Source organism: Macrotis lagotis, chromosome 1, assembly GCF_037893015.1.
Source record: "Macrotis lagotis isolate mMagLag1 chromosome 1, bilby.v1.9.chrom.fasta, whole genome shotgun sequence".
Lineage (NCBI taxonomy): Eukaryota > Metazoa > Chordata > Mammalia > Peramelemorphia > Peramelidae > Macrotis > Macrotis lagotis.
The window spans coordinates 51115680-51121193 of NC_133658.1; the positions used below are offsets into that span (position 1 = coordinate 51115680).

Sequence of the window (5514 nt, forward strand, 5' to 3'; positions counted from 1 at the left end):
CCTGCCTCTCTGGCATCCTGGACTGGATATCCCCTTAACTCTTCTCTTTCACCCCCTTCCCACCCCCCACCCCCATCTCCACTCAGGCTCACCACCTCATCATCCATCATCATTGTTATTCACTCTTACATATCTAATCCACCATCAGGTCTTGTCCTTTTTGCTTTTACCTTCCTATCATTTCTCAGATTCTTTTCTCTCCCATCACACTGCCTAGTTCTGCTATATCCCCTCCCTCTCTTCACACACCCTAGCCCAGTTCCACATCATCCCTTCTGTGGATTAGGACAATACTCTTCTGAATAGCCCCCTGCTTCAATTCTCTTCCTATTCTGTCCTCTACTCAAGAAAGAGATGTTTTCTGTCATTTAAAGCCCTTTGTAACCTGGCCTGACTTTCAGGTTTTTTGCATTGTACTCCCCTCCATCAATCTAAAATCCAACTACACTGACTTGGTATTCTCATTCTTTTGTTTCCTTGGATGGGCTGTCTCCCATGTCTAGAGGGTCTTCCCCTTTACCTTGACTTCCTAACACCCTTGATAGTCTTGCAGACTTAGCTCAAATCCTCCCTTCTGCTGAAGGCCTTTCCCAGCTGCTGCTGTCACCTTTCTGAGATGACCTTCTATTTATTCTGTATCTATCTCTTATGACCCCAATTACTTTCATGTTGTCTTCCCCATTAGAATGTGGACTTCTTGAGGGAAAGTTCTATTACTTTCTGTATATTATCAATACAACATAAAAATCTCTTACTACCTATTTGTCAACTGACTGATTGAGAGTAAGTACGTGAGTTTTTGACATCAATCTGTATGATCTTGGGCTTATCACTTCACTGAACATGGGTTTCTTCTGTGTAATGAAAGGACTGCCGTATAGTTCCTTTCAACTTTGAAATGCTGTGTTAGTGATTCTTATTTAATGGCCCAAAAGAGAGTTTTGGTTTATCATTTATCCTCTATAAGATAACCTTTCCAGAATAAAGCTTTTAATGTACTCAGTGGGATTGTAGATTTAGCCTGGAATGAATCTTAGATGTCAGCAAGCTGAACCCCACATTTTGTACCTGAAGAAACTGAGGTTTAGAGGATTTAAACTATTTCTCTAGGATCACACAACTAGTAAATGCTTGAGGCAGAATTCTAACACACTTTTAAAAAAATTTTTATTTATTTAAGGCAATGGGGTTGTGACTCACCCAAGGTCACACAGGTAATTAATTATTAGGTGTCTGAGGTCAGATTTCAACTCCTGGCTCTAGGGCAGGTGCTTTGTCTACTGTACCACCTAGCTGCCCCCCTCCTAACTCACTTCTTAATGCCTTCAAGTCAGTCTTACATTCATTTTGCCCCTTTGAAAGTTTCTGCCCGTCAGTCTTTTTTTACAATCCTTTATCCTGATAGTGGAAATTTGTCTTCCATTACAGAGGTAAGAATAAAGGGTCCTTTTTTCCCCCCCTTTAGAAGTTATCATGCATTTTGTCTGGTCCCCAACTATGTCAATTTGCCTCCCCTCAAAATGAGGAAGGGGTCCTCACTGGCAGTTTTGATCTGTTGGAATAAATATCTGCAGAGTTTGTCCAACTTAGGGACAAATATTACCAGAGGTTTTGGCCTTAAGGAAGAGCAAAACTGAATTAGACTAACCATCATATATTTATTGATAATTATCTAAGTCATGGACTTGATGAGTTTGCATGGGGAGGTGCAAGTGGGTTTAAATTCATAACTATAAGAAATAAGCTCTTTTAATATTCCTTAAAATTAAAGGATTTTAGATCTAAAAGTAACCTTTGTATTTATGTCTTATGAACCCTACAAATTAGGCAGTGGTTGGCAAGAGGAAAGGTGATTTGTTTCAGGATTACACAGGAAGAGTGAGAGATGAAAAATCAAGCTCTCTGTTGCCAAGGAGACAATTTTGGGTCTTAATCAGGTAGGCTCACTAATATTCTCTGTCTTGATAAGTTCTGGAAGGGGTAATATACATTTTTTTAACAAGTTTCCAAGCAATTAACTAAACAAAAATATGTTATCACAGTTGTGGGTTGAATATTCAATTTTAATTACAATTCTTACTTGCTCACAGATATATTTTTAAAAATTTCCATCCTGATTCTTATCAAGCCCAGGTCCCTGGAGCCCATATTAATTTTCATGGCTAATCTAGTAAGTGTGATATATTTAGCAAACGAGAAGGCTGGAACTGGAGTCAGGTGGATCTATATCCAAATCAGCTTCAGATACTTGAATGAACGAATGGATGAATGAAAAATATATTTATTAAGTGCTTCCTATTCACAAAGCATAGTGAATAAAAATAGAACAGTAAAACTGTCCCTGCTTTCAAGGAGTTCACCTTGAAATAGGAGAACACACATGGATGGTTTCATTTGTGAGTCAGAGGGGTAAACCCCATGGGGCAGCAACAAACAAGATGATCATACCTCCTGTTTAATGCCATTTCCATTGATGAAATGAAATCAGCTTCTGATATTGAGTCATTTGACAGCTTCGAAAACTTAAGACAGTAAGAACTTTCTTTTTTGGATCTTCAGGGGCTTGACTGTACCTGGGAAATAGATGCAAACTTGTATCCTTTTATTTTGGCATTGAATATGATGTTTAAGATTGTCTTTCCTTGGCACACTGCGCCTCGCAGCCCCGGCCGCCTCCAGCCCTGCCACTGTTGCTCTGGCCCATGGGGAGGATCCACCGGGACCCCTGGCTTTAAAAAGAAGAGAAGATGTCCTTGTATGATGACCTGGGAGTGGAGACGAGTGATTCAAAAACAGAAGGCTGGTCCAAAAATTTCAAACTCTTACAGTCTCAGCTGCAGGTCAAGAAGGCAGCTTTAACCCAAGCAAAGAGTCAGAGGACAAAACAAAGTACAGTCCTTGCTCCAGTAATTGATCTGAAACGAGGGAGCTCTTCAGATGATCGGCAGATTGTAGATACTCCTCCTCATGTTGCAGCAGGCTTAAAGGATCCTGTGCCTAGTGGATTTTCAGCAGAAGTTTTGATTCCATTAGCTGATGAATATGATCCCATGTTTCCTAATGATTATGAAAAAGTAGTAAAACACCAAAGGGAGGAACGCCAAAGACAGCAGGAGCTGGAAAGGCAAAAGGAGATTGAAGAAAGAGAAAAGAGGCGTAAAGACAGGCATGAAGCTAGTGGGTTTTCAAGACGACCAGATCCAGATTCTGATGAAGATTATGAGTGAGAAAGGAGGAAAAGAAGTATAGGAGATGCTGCCATTGCACCACCAACTTCTCTCGTGGAAAAAGACAAAGAATTACCCAGAGAGTTTCCATTTGAAGAGGATTCAAGACCTCGATCACAGTCTTCCAAAGCTGCTATTCCTCCCCCTGTATATGATGAACAAGAGAGACCGCTGTCCCCAACAGGACCCAGTAATTCCTTTCTTGCTAACATGGGTGGTACTGTAGCTCATAAAATCATGCAGAAGTATGGCTTCCGAGATGGCCAAGGCCTTGGAAAACATGAGCAAGGACTGAGCACAGCATTGTCGGTTGAAAAGGCAAGTAAGCGAGGTGGCAAGATCATTGTTGGTGATGCTACAGAGAAAGATGCATCCAAGAAATCAGATTCAAATCCATTAACCAAGATCCTTAAGTGTCCTACAAAAATGGTTCTACTAAGGAACATGGTAGGTGCTGGAGAAGTAGATGAAGATTTAGAAGGTGAAACCAAGGAAGAATGTGAAAAATATGGAAAAGTTGGAAAATGTGTAATTTTTGAAATTCCTGGTGCTCCTGATGATGAAGCTGTACGAATATTTTTAGAGTTTGAAAGAGTTGAATCAGCAATTAAAGCTGTTGTTGATCTGAATGGGAGGTATTTTGGTGGATGGGTAGTGAAAGCTTGTTTCTACAACTTGGATAAATTCAGATCTGGCAGAGCAAGTCTGATTTTAAGAACTCAAAGCACAAATCACCTCTGGCAATCCTTAGTAAGCCTTTAGGCTGAAAGCAAAAAGGAAAGAAGGCAAGCCTGCTTGGGTACTGAGGCTTTTGGGAAGGATTCCTAAAATTCATGTTGACTGACCCTTTTTTTATTTTATTTTTTTATATAGTATAAAATCCTTTAAAAAAAAAAGATTGTCTTTCCTTGATGAGTTGAGAACAAGCCCTTTATAAATTTTTTAAACTTTCACAACATAAAGATCAGTAAGAATTCTGGTCACAGATAGCACAATACCCATTTTGAAAAAAAAAGTATTTTTTGATTGTCTTCATTGCAAGATGGATGTCAGGGTTTGTGGAAGGAATTTTAAAATTCTACCTTTTAATTTTTCTACAAAATTTAAGAAAATATTTCTCAAGTCAAAAAACTCTTTCTAATTTTGACTGGTTGAAGGTGCATCAGGTCAAAAACAACGGGTCTTTTTTTTTTTTTTGTAAGGCAAACAGGGTTAAGTGGCTTGCCCAAGGCCACACAGCTAGGTAATTATTAAGTGTCTGAGATGGGATTTGAACACAGGTACTCCTGACTCCAGGGCCTGTGCTTTATCCACTTCAACACCTAGCCTCCCCATTTCTAGGCCTTTCTTAGGAAAATGAATTAGAACAAATCAAATCAAACAAAGAATGCTGATCATATTTAGATTGTGGCCTTCCCCATCCCTGGAGTGGCTGCACTACTGACCTCTTAGTCCATTTCCAGGTATTGATATGATCAGGGAGGAGTCCCCTTTTCAGTCCTTGAGCAGAGTGGTCAATTTAGGAACTGAGTGGAGGGTCCTGTTTTCAAGATTCCTATAAACTATCTTAAATGGTCCTGAGACAGAGACATCATGCCAATTTGATTAACACTCCAAGCTAAGTAAAATTACCCAATATATTGCAGACCTTGTGCTAAGTGCTGAGAGTTCTCTTGAAGCTCACAATCTCACAGGGAGCTATAACATGCAAAGGATGAAGACTGTATAACTTAGAAAGCAACATGAAGGATGTTAAAGAGCAAGGTATCTGAGATGAGGAAGGTGGAAGTTCCAGGCACTGGGGACAAGGACTATGTTATAAAGGTCAGGGAAACTGAATTCAGAACATGAAGGGGCATTAGGTGGAAAAAGCCTGGAAAACTAGGAAGAGGACTGAAATATCATGTTCCACTAAATAAAATTGTTTCTGATAGGTTTATGCCTAAAATACAGAATTTGACATTAATATGTTTTGTCTGTCATCATGAACCAAAATCAATAACCACTCCATTCGGTTTAAAAAAAAAGACCCAGATGGGGTAGTTTTGTGATCTATCCTAATTACTCTGTGAGTTTTTACTCCAAATGAAAGGATTGGTTTCAATATAGCCATCATTTGGCTTGAGCCATTGTTCATCAGAGCAGTGTCTTGCCTCCCCTCCCTTCCTCCCCATTAAGACTATTGAAATAAACTGGGATATTTTTGTTGTCAGTTATCAAGTCTTTCCCACAGGGAATTTGGGCAATGTGTTTTCCTCAAAAGGTCCTTTGTGGAATGCTTCATGTG

General features: G+C 39.6%; 1 pseudogene; it reads left to right on the forward strand.

Annotated features, from left to right (window-relative positions):
* Positions 1 to 2711: 2711 nt before the first annotated feature.
* Positions 2712 to 4011, forward strand: LOC141513321 (splicing factor 45 pseudogene; annotated as a pseudogene).
* Positions 4012 to 5514: the final 1503 nt, after the last annotated feature.